Below are 17,570 nucleotides of genomic sequence, written 5' to 3' on the forward strand. Positions count from 1 at the left end.
ACTGAGAAGTGGTTACTACTAATACTTCCGTTCCCTGTGGATTCGACTATCCATCTCACCGGGTATTTGATTACTTTGACACTCGTGCACTTATAGTACACACACACACAATTTGGTCATGTCAGTACACCAAAAACTTTAATAGCAATAAACAAAAAAGTAATGGAGCTGGCTCAAGTCAGATTGCAACACCATAAATTTCCATTCCTGCTCTTGCGTGAGAATATCAAGATAATAAACACTAAATCCATACCATTGTTTTTCTGTATAATCAATAAAAGTATGATTTGATGATAATGATAAATCCTTCTAAATATACCATATTCTTTTCTATAACGAGACACTCTAAAATAATATAGCAATAAAATTTTTATTTTGTTATATATTTTAAATAAATACATGTGAAGGCATCTAACATTCTAGTTTTCAAATTAACAAATGTGTCTCTTCAAGCATGGAAGACTCGCTTTTGAGCAGCTCGATTGGTGGCGGGGCTGGCGATGTGCTCAGAGACAAGCCTAATGAAATTCTCAATGACACCCACCTTGGGCGTTCTCTTCCCTAGATATGAAATGAGGTGTGACCTGGGACTTCCTTCACTCAAGCTATGACACCCCCAAAGGAGGCGCACGTCATGCAATTGGCAAATGAGGAGTGGCAAAATGTGTAGTGACACAGGCATCCCCGACCCTGTTACATAGAACTGAGGATCCCAAAGGTCCAACTTGCAGTGTGTTTGGAAAACAAAGCCTTTGTACCTCAAGCCAGTTTTCACTTCCTTACACGGAGTCAAACTTCACTAGGCTCTTCTTTGATAACCCCGTGTGCACGATGCCTATGTCCAAACCACTTAGCCAGTGAGTGCCACCATCTTCTCACTTGCAGAAGATGTTCATGCTTTGGGCATGTAGCGGAGGACTGTCCCCTCCCTGGCTAGGAGCGACACGCATTGTCACCCTACTAAAAACACATAAGAACGAAAAGAAAAACTAAGATGCAAAACCCAACTACCTTCACACATAAGGATCCCAGCGCTTCCTCCCCCACCTAGTTTCACTATCTCCTTGCCTATTATGGCTGATATCTGTAAAATATGGGAGATGTTGTTGAAGTTCTCTATCATCACAGTTCATGGTCACCAAACCTTAGAGAAGGAATTGTCAATGGAGCTCCCATGCATCCTAGGCTATTCAAATGTGTGTAAGATCACCCCTTCCAAGACCGGTAATACACCATTTCTATCTATTCGGAAAAAAATAGCTTGCATAGCAAAGATACTTAGCCCTTACTACCTGAATAGTAAACATGGGCCTTGCACTACCAGTCTCACAATGTGATCTCTGGAGATCAGTAGTGAAGGTTTAGTCCCTACATCAGCATGCTAGATTGTCATCAACAAGCTGCCTTTTCATGATTAGAGCCATTCCTCTATGATGGAAGTGGTGTGGCCCATCGGAGAGCTAATTGCAGTGTAAAGCAGTTCTGCGACTTCACTTAGACATGTGTTTGCTTTGTTCTGACTTCATCACTTGATAACCCTCTCATACGATATTGAGTTGTTTGTCCACATGTGAAGCAATGTTGTGAAGCTGGACACCTACTGGGAGTCAGACTAGTGCCTCCTGAACCCTCTACCAGCCCTAGAGCATTGTCAAAAAAATTACAGCGAAGACCCCTATTGATGCTTATTCTACCCACGAAGACCTCATACATGATCGGAGCTCACAACTACAAGTAAATAAAGGCAAATGAGTTATGGAGCATTCTTACTCCAATCCTCATCGCTCGGTGAAATATTGGTGATCGATGGTAGAGTTTACCTCCAACCGTATTACCCACTTAAGGTTAATACCCCCATCGATGGTTAACCCCATTCTCATCGAGTTCCTAGAAAATAAAATGGTGTAGTTGATCCTTACTCTTGTTAGGACGCCAATGTGATCGAAACAGCGGTGGAGCTAAGCTCCTGTCAAAACTCAAATAAGCCGACCATCGCAATGGAGCTAAGCTCCCATTGTGAGTCAGACTCTGACTCCCCAATGACCATGTTTCAAACTAGGGGTCTCCAAAGAGAGGGGCCACAAACCACTAGTCTGAAGGGCTCGTCCCCTAGTTTTGTTGATGATAAAGTGATGGATGTTGTGTCCATGAATTCAGTTGGGCATTGTATGTATGAGCCTGCTCCAGTGCTAAAATTAAACCTTTTTGTCGCTCTGGATCCATCTCACACATGCATGTGAAAGACTCCAACACTGTGAATGAGAGATCAGCCCATGTGGATAATCACAATTCTATGCATGCATGCACTCATGTGACATCTATGCTTGCATGCAAGCCACGTGGCATGGGGTTAATCATTTAAAAGTCTATGCTTGCACGTGCGCCTCCTCATCACCAAAAGACTCTTTCCCATGTTAAATCGGAGACACACTTTTCTACTCCATCACTTGATAATGCTCTGGTACAAAATTCATTAGAACTAACACCTCCCATCTTCTCATCAGAGAGTGAAGGAATGGTGCCAAATTGCTCTGATTCAAGTCAGCAGGTAAGCCCTGTTAAGATTGTATCCCCCCGCTTCTGTGGTGAATTATTGTAATGTTTCTTCCACTCAAGTTGTTGTCTCAATATAAAATTTCCATGTGCCCCTGGAGGCTTATGAGGGCCCACCAAGTATCAAATTCATTCTCCAAACTATGAATGACATCCGTAGGGGAATGGACCCTAGTTCTTATTAAAAAAATACCCCCCATTCGTTGTTTTGCTAACTTCTTCTCAACTAAGGGGCGTTCATTTCCTCTGAAGTGGGCTGAAGTGGGGGGAAGTGGACTGACTTCCCCCACTTTTTATGTTTTTTTACTCTGAAGTGGGGGAAGTGGCCACTTCCCCCCACTTCATACTGAAGTGGGTTTTAACACAATCCCACTTCAGCAATTTTTACACTGAAGTGGGAGAAGTGAGCCCTTATAAAAAGCCCACTTCCACCCACTTCCAAAACCCCTCAAACTCACATTGAAGTGGAGCTCTCTCTCTTCCTCCAGCATTGTCAGGCCACACTCTTTGGTCGAAAGACTTCGCCGGTGGTCAGATCTACACACCGGCACCGGCACCGGCGACGGCATCGGCATCGGCACTGGCACCGGCACCGGCACTGGCACCGGCACCGGCAGACAGCTTCTCTCCTCCGGCACCGGTAACGGCTAGATCTCTCCTCCGATGACTTCTTCTCTCCGGCACCGGTAGCAGATAGATCTATCCTCCGGCGATCGCACTGTTGATTAGGTGTGTTCTTCTTTCTTGTTTTTGCTGGATCAGGTTCCAGAGGTTATGACTTTTTTTTTCGAATGGATTTGTTATAGCAATCAGGTTTCTTCTTTTTGGTGCCATCCTCACTGCTTGATTTGCAGATTTTATTGCTTTTGCTTTAATTTGTGTTTCTGTTTTTTGAGATTTAAAATTGAGGTTTTTAATACTATCTGGTTTAAGACTTTAATCAAATCTTATTTTTATTTGTTGAAATCATATGATGAAATCTTTTGTATGTAAACGACTTTGAGTTCTTTGTATGTTTGTGAATGGTGGAGTGTTTAATTAATTTGTTGTTTTCTTTTTTTTAAAGAAATGCTTTGCAAATCTGCTTTACTTGGATGTTAACATTATCTGCCGATCTTGTTATTTTTGTGTTTGTAAGCTTTAAAATTATGATGATGTTCCCATGCAATTGGTGTGGAAGACTTGATTAGGAATGCTGTGTTGAGGACCTTCAGGCTAAAGCTAAGATATTTGTTCATTTATGTCATCCAATGTTATCTAATCTTGGGGTTTTATTTTTATTTTTTATTTAATTTATTTTTTGGTCAGATTATGGGTTTGAAGTTTGACCATGACTTGGTTTACTGTTAGTTATTTGATGCACACTATGAACATTGGAATGTATGGTTTTGATCATTGTGATTTGGCATCTTCTCTATTGATCATAATGCTTGTTTAGAATTGAGGATTAGAGGGAGGGTTTGGTTATTGGTAATGGTTAAGATTAGTTCAAGCTAATAACATTGGTATAATCCTTCTTTAATATAATTAATACTTATCTCAGTGCTAGAAGAACTCATTTTAATATAATCCTAAAGGTATAAAATTAATACTCATCAATCTCATTTTATTCTTGACAGTCTTCTTCATTTAAATTTCTTTGCATTAAAATATTCTCCTTGACAATTCTCTGCATTAAAATGAGATAATCAAAATATAGTTTGTGATTGATTCTTGCTATACATAAACAGCAAGCAATTTTGTAACTTGGGCATGCATTATTACAAGCTTTGACAATACCTCAACTGGTTGATGATTATTGGAATATTGAGCAAAAACCAATATAAACACAAGCATGGACATTGTGTTCGTCATATAATTAATACTCATCTCAGTGCTAAAAGAACTCATTACATATACTATTTGTAAATTAATTACAAGATTAGTTCTTTTTCTTGCTAAGCTACCTTTCACAGCAAAAACTAGGAAGTTTTTTTTATTAGAGGAAAAGAAAAAGCATATATATATATATATATATATATATATATATATATATATATATATATATATATATATACACCCATGAAAATAAGTGCATGTTGAAAATAATTACAAGATCAGTTCTTTTTGTAAATAAGTTTTTTTTATTAGGCCTGGTTGGTTTGAAAAACTTTAGTCATTTGAATGCCCTTTTAATTAAGTGCATGTTTGCAGGCGTTAATTCTTTATGTGGTTGAGGTTCAAACATGCATGTTGATTAGTTGCGTAGGGAGAGCTCTTTTGGAATGTTGTATTTAATTTTATTTTTAATTAGTTTATTTTTTAGTGACATTTTTTTAATAAATATGACACTTATGGTAATATACAAAAAATCTTTCTATGTCAATAGGTTTATAATGGCCAATGACAATCTATCCGAATTAATCCACATCGACATCCCTGTGTTGATAATCATGGCCGTCATTTCAGTCATGTTATCTAACCTACAAAGACGACAGATGCTACCTCGAGAACCTTCCTTCGTTAGAGATATTCATCGAAACGCACACATGGCCCGAATATTAGATGGAGGCATGCATAATTGTGTTGAATATATACGAATGTCTAAGGATACGTTTCTCAGACTTTGCACTATATTAAGGGAGCGTGGTCACTTGAGGGATACCATCCACGTCGCTGTTGAGGAACAAGTGGCACTTTTTTTACACATAGTCGGGCACCATGCAAAAAACAGAGCAATTAAAATTGATTTTATTAGATCAGGTGCGACAGTGAGCAGATATTTTAATGATGTCCTCCAAGCTATTTGTAGCATCCGACATTTGTTTGTGAAACAACCGGGGACATCAATACACCCTGATATAGAATCCAACCCCAATTTTTATCCTTTTTTCAAGGTGTGATGTATTTCTTTCCCATTAAATTCAAATTAGTAATTATTTTATTCGGCCATCCTAATTAACTTTTAGCTCTCAGGATTGCATTGGATTTGTTGATGGCACTCATATAGATGCAAGGGTAAGTGCAGATCTCATGAGTAAATTTCGGGGTCGCAAGGGCATCACACAAAACGTACTTGCCGCATGTGATTTGGATTTAAAATTTACATACGTCCTTGCCAGTTGGGAAGGTTCGGCAAATGACTATTTAGTTTTGAAAGATGCATTATCACGACCACCACCATATGGATTGCATATACCTCCAGGTTTAATAATATAACACATGTTATATTTTTTATATATTCTTTCATAAAATGAAACTCAATATCTTTACTATTTAATGCTAGGAAAATACCACCTTGTTGATGCCGGGTACACAACAACACATGGTTTCATATCTCCTTACCGAAAAGTAAGGTACCATTTACGAGAACAAGCAGGCCGTAGACCCCAAAATGCGAAGGAATTATTCAATCTTCGGCATTCTCAACTTAGAACAAGAATAGAAAGAGCATTTGGGATTTTAAAGAATCGATTTAGGATTTTAGACTCAAGGCCATTCTATCCTTTCAAAACACAAGTGGACATTGTTCTTGGTTGTTGTGTGGTACATAATTTTGTAAGGGAGGTTGATCCGGATGACATTGTGGCACAAGAACACATACGAGATGAAGATGAAATACTCATAAATGAGAGGCCTAATATCTTAGGTGAACGATGTCAGCGACAAGCTCAATGGATGGAACTCCGTGAGAAAATTAAAGATGACATGTGGCATGACTATGTATCAAGTGGTCGTGTCTTCGGGGCACCATTATGAAAACTCTTATTTAGATGTATCTTTATATTTGTTTTGTTTCGTGTTGTAGTAAATTTTTGGTGGTAGTGAAACTTTTATGTTTGTATTAAATGGTTTGCTTATTCATTACTTGATAGATGGATTTTTTCCTCAATTTGGTAATAATGTATATTTCGTTATTGTTGTAGAATGAACAATACTGAAGGTGTACAGGGTGAGAAGCGAAAAGGAACGCCAAACAAAAGATGGACAAAAGAAATGGATAATGTCTTGATACCATTACTTGCAGACATGGCAAGAAGTGGCTTAAAAGTTGACAAATCCTTCAAACGGTAGGCATTTGTAGAAGCAGCTAATGTTGTGAATAGTAGGTTCCCTGCCGCTTGTATGGATGCCAATAATGTGGAGAATCACATGCGAACTTTAAAACAAAAATATCAAGACATTAAAAAGCTTATGAACCTCAGTGGTGTTGGATGGAATGATACAGAGAAGAAGTTGGTGCTAGAAGATGAGACCTATCGTACATATGTGGAGGTATGTATGTTTTGTTTATTTATTATGTTTGACATGATTATTAACACTATTATTAACTTCATTATCATTTTTGTTACATAGGGACAACCAAAAGCTAAGGAGTATTTAAACAAGCCTATACCCTTTTTTGATGAGCTATGTTTCGTTGCTGGAGATGATCATGCTACTGGTGATTATGCACGGACCATCTTTGACCAATTTGGTGGTACACCAGGTGAGGATGAGAGTGCACCTCCACTTAATACACCATTAGACGGCGAACCTATGGAAACAGAAAATCAAAGACACGAAGCATTAAGGTCTTCTACGAATAAGACCACTGCTAGGGCTACTCGTAGAACAAGGACTAATGGTGAAAATGGTTTAGGAGAAAACATTGGTGAAAAGATAGGTGAGTTGGCGGCATCAATAGATAGGAATAAGAAAAGGACATGGAAAGAAAAACTTGCAGATGTGTTGTGGGATATGGAAGGTTATAGTGACGATGACATGGAAATGGTCTACAATAAGTTAATCGACAACAAAAAAGAGGCCAAGAACTTCTACTTGAGGAAGCCATCTCTCCGAAAAAAATGGGTAGATAATTTTATTGCTTCCATGAGAAATTCTAGCCCTTGAGGAGATCATCATACTAGGTATGTATTTTTGGTTTCTTGTCATACAACCAAAATTGTTTTATTAAAAACCTAAATACTTAATGAGTTCTTTATTGTCTTTGTCATGAATGTGTAGGTTGTTCTTTGGAGTGGTGGATGGCATAAGTTGTTCTTTGAAGTGATGGATGGCAAATAGTTTTATTGAAGGAAGTGAATCTTGAATGAGACAATTACTATTTTGGTTTATATTTGTAAGAATGTTGTATGGATTTTATGTTTGACATGCATTGTTATGTTTTTTTTTTTGTATGGATTTGGATTATGTACTTGTTCAAAATATTTCATGTGTTGTTGGTTGCATGTTTTTTTTTTATGGATTTGGATTATATTTGTTTTTTGTTTGGTGGTCAAATTTCATGAGTTGTTTCATGATTGTTTTCTCCATTATTATTATTTTTTATGTTTGAGATTTTAATTACTTGGTTAAGCATTAGAAATTATTATTTGTGATATGATATATGTGGATAGAAATGCATCCTTTGTGACAACAAAAGAAGTTGATGAAGTCTTGCAAGGAGAAGGGGATTGTGATCATTGTCTACTCTTGAAGGATATGGCCATGTTTGGGAAAACAATGATTATTTTAAAAAAAAAAATTCATATTAAAATAAATAAAATTAAAATATTTACACAATAAAGAACATTATTAAAATTTAATAAAAAATGTTTAACATCAAAATATATGACCATATATAATTATTTAAACTTGTGGGTTTAAAAATTAAAATATAATATAAAACATAAAAATTCATTTAAATTTAAAAATATTTGATTTTGTAAAAATATAAAGTTTTGGTGATTGTAATTATAAGTTTATTATAAATTTTTTTTTCATACACTTCTCTCACTTTCGTTGAAATGAACATGTTGTGGAAGTCATTGGGGAAGTGACATCACTTACACCGAAATGAACGCAGGAAGTGAGAAACTTGGCACTTCATGAAAGTGACACTTTCTGCAAAATGAACATAGGAAGTGGTGGAAGTCATATCACTTCCACCACTTCAGGGAAGTGACACTTCCCTCACTTCCCCCACTTCCTCCCAGTTCCCATGAAATGAACGCCCCCTAAGCCCACCTGCACCAACTGTTGATGTTAATCTTGTGTTCAACCCCTTGGTTGATAAACCTTTGAGTGAGAATTCTGATTTAGAATTACATCCCTCAACTGATCCACTTAAAGAAGAGAATGATGCTCTATTTTCATAGAAGGTCGACTTTGGTGAAGATCCCTAATACTATTTAAGGCAACTTGAAGCTTTGGCACAAGAACACAGAGAAACAAATACTCCCTCACCTCCACCCAACCCTTAACCATCAATTTTTCCTGTGTCAGTGGCACCTTGCAGCGATTACAAAAAAAGAACTATCTACTCGTTAGAATGAAGATGTTGGTTTCTTGCAGGAACTCCCTCATTCTTCTAAGAAGAAAAGAGTGCAAGAACACCCAGACAGTAATACTTCTCATGCCCTTGCTCTGTCTGCATGGTCTAATGAACTAGATAAATATAGCATGGATTGTGGCATTATGTTAGATAACAATGAAGATCATAAATTCAAGTGCTTCGACAATATACGCAAGCTTGAATGCATTTGCGCTTCGGCGAACCATGACATTGGGGATGAGACCTCTTAGGAGGTCTACACCTCGATCCCTAATAGTTCATTATGAAAATTCTCTCATGAAATTTAAAGGCCTAGGTAGGCTAGATAAACATTTTTTAGTTAAAAGCTTTCTAGAATCTACCCTTGTAGACATCTGCTTCTTTCAAGAAACCAAACTCTCTGATCTATCCTTAGTTACATGGCGAATAGTGGGTGGTACCTACCTTGACCACTTCGCATCTCTCCCAGCCAGAGGTCCTCTGGAGGTATATTGATTGCTTGGAATAGTTCAATGGTCTTGGGCCAGATGATTTCCAAGGCTCCTTCTACCTTACTGTAGAATTTTCCTTTCACCTTAATTAATTCCAATGGCTTTGCACTACAGTCTATGACCCAAATGCTAGACATAACAAGGGTGAATTCTAGAATGACATTCAGGAAAGTAGAGGTCAATCTTTTCTTCCTTGGATTATTGGTGGTGGCTTTAATGCTATCTTTTCACCTTATGATAAGAACAAAGGTATCCCAAACTAGTATGACATTACAAAATGGCCATCAACTCCTTCATGATATTGGTTTGTACAAACCATCTTTGTCTGGAAGAAAATTCACTTGGACAAATAGCCAAGTAGATCCAATCTGGGTAAGGTTAGATCACTTTCTAGTTTCACAAGACTGGCTCTCTCTTTTTCGAAGGGTCTCACAATCAACTCTACCCAGATCTAGTTTAGATCATATCCCCATCTGCTTTGATTCTGTTCACTACTTCTTCTGTCCCTGCATGTTCAAATTCAAGAAAATGTGGGTAACAACAGAGGGTTTCGATGAGCTGATCAACAAATGGTGAATGAATTATTCTTAACAGGCTATGGCGCCTTTATTTTTGCAAAAAAAAGTTAAAATATATTGAACAAAAGTTGTGCCTGTAGGCAAAGGAAAGTTTTGGATCCATAGCTCGGCATAAAACTAATCTCCTTAAGGGGCTAGAGGCATTGGATGTCATCAAAGAAAATGGATCCCTCTCAGCAGTAGAACTAGAGAAGGATGTCGATTTGCACTCTAGTATTACTTCTACCATTCGTCAAGAGGAAGTATATTGGAAACAATGTTCTAGACTCAATTGGATGAAATAAGGTGAATCCAACACTAAATTCTTCCATGCAGTGGCAAATAGGAGAAAAAATAGCAACCTTATCTCTGGCATACTCTCTAATGGTGAGTGGGTAATAGGGGAAGATAGAATAAGGGTTGTGTTCACAAACTTCTTCCGTAATCAGTTTAGAAAGATAAGTGAATTCTAATACAAAGCTAATTGGCTCAGACACTTTGAATAGAGATCACCGATGAAACTTTCCCATCTGGAGCGCCTTTTTACACCTGAGGAAATAAAAAAATGCCATTTTTGACCTTAGGCTGACTAAGCTCCATGCTAGAATGGTTTCCAAATTAGTTTCTTCCATAAGAATTGGAACTATATCTAGGATGATCTGATCCGCCTCTGCTCAAACTTCTACAATGGCCAAGCTAACATGGAGAAAGTCAACTGAGCTAACTTTGTGTTGATTCCCAAAAAATCCGATTCATTGGAGCCCTTGGACTTTGATCCCATTAGTATGATAAACTTTTAGTTAAAATTATCTTAAGATCCTCACCAATAGACTTGGTGAAGTTATAAACTCATTGGTGGAATTTTCCCAAACAACGTTTGCGAAGGACAGAAGCATCACCTACAACATTGTGGCCACAGAGGAATTTTGAGTAACCTTCAAATGTGTGATTTTTCAAGTTACATTCTTAAAGTCAATTTTTTAAAAGCTTTAGATATGGTAGACTAGGAATTCCTAAGGGAGAATCTCTAGGCTAAAGGCTTTGAAAGTCGCTAAGTTAATTGGATTGATTCCGTACTTATCAGGCCCAAGGCTAACATTCTATTTAACAGATCATCCTCTGGTTTCATACGCTATAAACGAGGACTCATACAAAGTGACCCTTTTTTTCCACTGTTGTTTGTACTAATTGATGATGCCCTCAGTGCTATGTTCAGTCAGACACTCACATCCGGAGTCCTCTGCAAGAGGGATTGAGGATCTACGCATCTTTAAATTGATTTTGTACTTGTTTGAAGGAATTTTTGGTCTTGCAATTAATTTCCATAAAAGTTGCCTATATTCTTCAAAATGGGATAATACTCTATACCATGGTGCAACCCTAACCCATAATAGTTCCATGGGTACTCTTCTGCTCTCCTATCTTGGCGTCTCGATTTCTGGATGACCTCCAAGAAGACAAGATTGGTGGAAACTAATCAACTTGATTAAATCTAGACTTCTATCATGGAAACTACAATATATCTCAATCGGATGAAGATTGACCTTAATCAACGCAGTGCTCTCGACTATCCCAACCTACTAGATGTCATTTTTTACCTTGCTGGCTGGGGTTATCCAAGAAATCGACAGGATTCTCAAGAATTGTCTTTGGATCAACAAAGGCCCTGATCATCCTAAGTGCCGGCTTGTGGCTTGGAAACAGGTGTGCAAAGCAAAGAATCAAGGAGGATGGGGCATTTTCAACATTCGGGACTTCAACAAAGCTTTATTGGGTAAATGGTGGTGGAAGTTATCAAGGTACCTAGTATGGTGCTTGTCCCCAATGATTTCCCATAACTACCTCTATATTGGACCTCAGGGAAATATTTTTTCTAGTGAGGAATACATAGTTGTCTGGATGCCTTCAAGCAAGGGTTAGCTTCAAAGATTAAAGATGGCAAATCCACCAAAGATTTTTTGGCATGAGTGAGGTTAGAGGGCAAGACACCCGCATATGACTTCCATCTTGTGCCAGAAAACCTCATAGATGAAAGCCTTAGAGTGTACATACTAACCTAAAAGAGCAACTAGCATAGGGCAGGGACTGTAAGGTGTGGCGTTGGACAAGTAATGGTATTTTCTCAGTTAAATCTTGCTATCAATTCCTCAATAATGGTCACATCAGATGTCCCTTTCACAAGCCCTTTTGGAAAGGACCTTGCCCCAAGAAGATTAAAATCTTCAACTAGCTTACCTGGGACAACATCCTTACCAGGTTAACTTGGCTAAAAATAGATGTAATAGAATCTCCACAACTACTTGAGTCCACTGTCATGCCACTGAAGAGACAGTCGACCGCCTCCTTATCAACAACCCCTTTGTTACCCGAATTACCTAATGAGGACATGACTAGCAAAGCTTCAATTTATGTTCCAATTATTTAAGTTCCAATTGGTTCGATCACTCGTTCACGAAGTAAGCAATTCAAAGAGAGTTTAAATGGATTGATTAAATATGTTTGGACCCAAGCTAATCTATGAAAGCCCATTAAAGATGATGAAGGTGTCTCGCATGGCAGGAAGTCTATTATTCAAATTCAATATTGTGGAGGAAATCTTCAACGATCAAACATAAAAGGCACAAATCAAAATTAAGGATTCCTTACCATTTTATCTTTACTAGAGAATCAACTTTAGCAAAGTAATTGTTATTTTATTCTTTTTTTAGTTTGGCTTAATTTGGAGATTGTAAGGCTTGCATAAGAAGAAATTAGCATTTTTCCTACTTAGTTTGAATAATTTAGGATTTTTGGCATTAAATACAGATTTTTTGCCAAAATTTATTGACTCTTCTATTTAAGAAGCCTTTTCAGCTAAAATAATCAGATTTCCTTTTACCAAAAAATTGTGAGATTCTTTTTGAATTTTCTTTTGATTCGTAGAGAACAATTTAAGCTTATCGGAATTTTCATGGTGCTCAACCATCAACTTATCGAACAATCTTCTGTAACTGTTTGTGGCATCTTCACATACCGAGGTTCTTGCTTGACATAAGCAACGGGTCGAGGTTCTTTTCCAAGATAGCACTTGCTAACAATCCGGGACAGTTTTGTTACACTGTTCATCACAAGTTGGCGGGGTTCATATTAGTACGACTAATGCCATATACTCAACCTCCCCAATATTCCAACACCTTTAAGGCAGTCTAGTCTTCTTGGAGGAGCGAGTATCATTATAGTCACTTGTTCTACATTACCATTTACAATGATTATTATCAAAATTGATCACATGCTACTCACTTGGATTCATGCAACTCTTGAGGGTAATGAAGTAAATTGGGAAGAGTGCATTTTGAAGAACGAACGCAGCCTTAAACTCACAACATCTGAGGACGGGACCCTGGATGAGTGGCCCTCCCAACGCTCCCCACCACCACCACCCCCTACTGATCCCAATGAAGCTATCTAAGTGCTTCTAAGCTTTCACCCTAACACTTCTCAATGTTCTTCCCCTATTTTTGATTTTGTTGTTAGTGCCATCTCTGAACACTCCTCGTGGATGTTTCATTCTCTTCATAGTGTTTTTTGTTTGTGCTAGTTATTTTTCCTTCTTGTTTCTATAGTCGCTCACACTCTGTTTTTCTTGTTCACTCACTCTATGTTGTTGTCATCATTGTTTTTGTTCTTAATGAATTATCATTTATCCACTTTTTTTAACAAAAAAAAGTTTTACAATACCCCTTTCAATTGCAGGAATGGCATTTTTCAAAGCTTCCCACTGACCAATTGGTAAACTAATCCCTACAAACAAAATAAAAAGAAAAAATTAAATAACTAACATAAATAGTTTAATATATATATATATATGTATATATATGCATATTAAGTACAAAAACTTAGACAAATACCTTTGGTGGTGGGAAGCTGCTCCCATCCCTTTTAAACTATATCCTAATTGAGAACGACGTGGTTCCATTATATTTTTGCAATATAATCAATCCCTTTTTTGTAAGCTAAAAGAAAATTAAAAAAGCAAAATAAATCATCAGATAGAGAAAAAATAAAAATAAAAAATAAAATAGTCACCCTGTAGATAATAAGATCCCCCCGTGACGGCTATTACTAAAATTCTCTTCTTCTTTTTCAACTTGCTTGAACTCAAAGAATGAATCAACTATAGATTTAACAAATATCTTAAGATTAGGAATGGATTAGTCGATGCAGAAGCACTTGGACACCTTTTCCCAGACCATGGTTGGTGTTATCATAGTAATATCGATGGTACACAATATATCTACAATGGTTTCTGACACCTTCCCTCTCAATTCCGCATCCATATTATTAAAGCTCTCATTCTGCTATATCAAGTTTTTTTACACAATGAGTATTCTAAGACAATAGTTGCTTCTAAGGACTTTTGTAAATTGTAATGACTGGTCAATCCTTGTTGTATTTATAAATAGAATTTGAATAGGATAAGCCTACTATATGGGTATCTAATTACCTTTTCCAATTTTAACATGAAATTAAAAAATAATTAAAAACCTCTCTCCCACAATATAACTTTTGCACTTGCATCTGTAAAAGAGTAACGTTTTCTCGTATTACTACTACTACTACTACTACTACTTGTCATCCGAATAATTTAATTGTCTTGAAAGGTTAATACACCACCTATGAATGGCTTTGAAAAGAATATAGGCTCCGTTTGGATGATGGAAGGAGTTTTAATGGAATAGGAATTACTACCACCCTTTGTTGTATACTCTCATTTGGTATGAAGCAAAAGGGATGAACAATTTGTTTCTTAAAGGAGTGGGCCTCCTCTCAAAAAGTAGTTCCATAACCTCAAAATTAGTTGGATTGACCAATCCCACTTAAGGAAAATACCATTTCGCCGGTTATGTATTAATTATTTCCAAAACCTATTTTTCTTTTTTCCCCCTTAGCTTCATGGTACTTTACTCTCCATCTTCTTCGTAACCCTAACTTCTGTAATCTTCCTGGAGGGGTGAGTATCATGGTAGTCTCATTTGGTTAGAGGAGTTATTGATTAAGACAATTAGTTGGGTTGTTTGGTTGAAACGCAATAATTGCATTTCATTTGTTTTGCACTACCATTTATTGTGATTATTATCAAAATTGTTCACATGTTTGTCAGTTGGATTCATGCAGCTCTTGTGGGTGATTAAGCAAATTGGGAAGAGTGCCTTCTAAAGATCAAATGCAACCCGAACTCATGATATTAGAGGACAGGGCCGTGGGTGAGTCGCCTTCCCACCGCCCCTACTCCCCACTCCCCCATCCCCAACACACCTTTCACTAATCCGAATGCAGCTGTCTAAATGCATCTAGGCTTTCACCCTAGCAGTTCTCCTAGTTCTTCCCCTGTTATTAATTTTGTTGTTGGTGTCATTTCTATTCCATCCCTAGTGGACATTTTGTTCTCTTCGTAGTGTGTTTTGTTTGTCCTAATTGTTTTTCCTTCTTATTTCTGTAGTCACTCTTCCTTTGTTTGTCAAGTTCACTCACTTTGAGTTATTGTAATCACTATTTTTATTCTTAATGAATTGTAATTTTTTTAGAAAAAAAAGTTTTACAATTAACCTTTTAATTACAAGAATGACATTAATCATTAGCTTCCTACTTATCAATTGGTAAACTAATCCCAATTTTATCATGAAATAAAAAAATAATTAAAAACCAATCTCCCTCGCGTAATAACTTTTGTACTTGCATCTTCAAAAGAGGTACGTTTTCTTGTATAATAATAATAATAATAATAATAATAATAATAATAATAATAATATTATTATTATTATTATTATTATTATTATTATTATTATTTGTTGTCCAAATAATTTAATAGTCTTGAAAGGTTAATGCACCACTTGTGAATTGCTTTGCTGAGAACATAGGCTTTGTTTGGATGATGGGAGTGGTTACCATGGAATGAGAATTACTCCCACCCTTTGCTGCATACCCTTGTTTAGTATGCAACAAAGGGATGAATAATTTATTTCTTAAAGGAGTGGGACTCCTCTCACAAAGTAATTCCCCAGCTCTCAAAATCAATGGGATTGACCAATCTCCCTTAAGGAAAAGACCTTTTTGCCATTTATGTATTAATTTTTTCCAAAACCTATTTTTCATTTTCTCCATTAGCTTCATGGTTACACTCCATCTTCTTCGTGACCCTAACTTCTGTAATCTTCTTGGAGGAGTGAGTATCATGTTAGTCTCTTTGGGTTAGAGGAGCTGTTGATTAGGGCAATTAATTGGGTTGTTTGGCTAGCTAGAAAGCAATAATCGCATTTCACTTGTTCTGCACTACCATTCACTGTGATTATTATCAAAATTGATCACATGCTCCTTGCTTGGATTCATGCAGCTCTTGAGGGTGATTAAGCAAATTGGGAAGAGTGCCTTCCGAAGATCAAATGCAGCCTCTAACTCATGACATTCGAGGATGGGACCCTCGATAAGCGGTTTTCCCACCTCCTCTGCCCCTCTCCCACCCCCTCCCCTGACCCATCTCCCACTGATCCCAACATACTTGTCTAAGTGCTTCTAATCTTTCACACTAGCACTTCTTGTTGTTCTTCCCCTGCTATTAATTTTGTTTTTGGTGTCATCTTTGTTCCACCCCTGGTGGATGTTTTGTTCTCTTAATAGTTTGTTTTGTTTGTGCTAATTATTTTTTCTTCTTCTTTCTGTAGTCGCTCTCCTTTTTTTTATCATATTCGCTCACTTTGTGTTGTTGTAATCACTATGTTTGTTCTTAATGAATTGTAATTTATCCACCTTTTTTTTAAAAAAAAAAAGTTCTAGAATACCCCTTTAAATTGCAGGAATGGCATTTTTCAAAGCTTCCCATTAATAAATTGGTAAACTAATCTCTATTGATAAAATACAAAGAAAAAAATAAAATATCTAACCCAAATTATTATTATTATAATATATATATATATATATATATGCATATTCAGTACAAAAACTTAAACAAATAACTTTTCTAGTGGGAAGCTACTTCCAATCCTTTTCAAAATATTCCCTAATTGAGAACAACGTGGTTCTATTTTATGTTTACAATGTAATCAATCACTTCTTTGTAAGCTAAAAGAAAACAAAAACAAAAATAAATCATTTGATAGAAAAAAAACATTAAAAACAAAAAATAAAATTGTCACTCGGTAGATAATAAGATCCCCGTTGGCAGTATAGTCCTCCATGTGACTTCTATTACTGGAATCCTCTTCTTCTTTTTCAACTTGCTTGGACTCAAAGAATGAATCCACAACATATTTAACAAATATCTTAAGATCAGGAAGGGATGCGTCGATGCTGAAACGTTTAGACACCGTTGCTTGGACCATGGCCAATGTTTTCACAGTAAGATCGGTGGTACCCAATATATCAATAATGGCTTTTGAGACCTTCCCTCTCAAGTACACATCCATATTATTAAAGCTCTCGTTATGTTCTATCAAGTTCTTCTACACAATGAGTATTCTAAGATGGTAGTTACCTCTAAGGCCTTTTGTAAATTATAATTACTGATTAATCCTTGTTGTATTTAAAGATAGAATTTGAATAAAATAAGCCTACATTATGTGTATCTAATTATTTTTTCTAATTTTAACATGAAATTAAAAAATAATTAAAAACCTCTCTCACACGCATGATAACTTTTTT

The sequence above is a fragment of the Dioscorea cayenensis genome, chromosome 10, assembly GCF_009730915.1.
Source record: "Dioscorea cayenensis subsp. rotundata cultivar TDr96_F1 chromosome 10, TDr96_F1_v2_PseudoChromosome.rev07_lg8_w22 25.fasta, whole genome shotgun sequence".
NCBI lineage: Eukaryota > Viridiplantae > Streptophyta > Magnoliopsida > Dioscoreales > Dioscoreaceae > Dioscorea > Dioscorea cayenensis.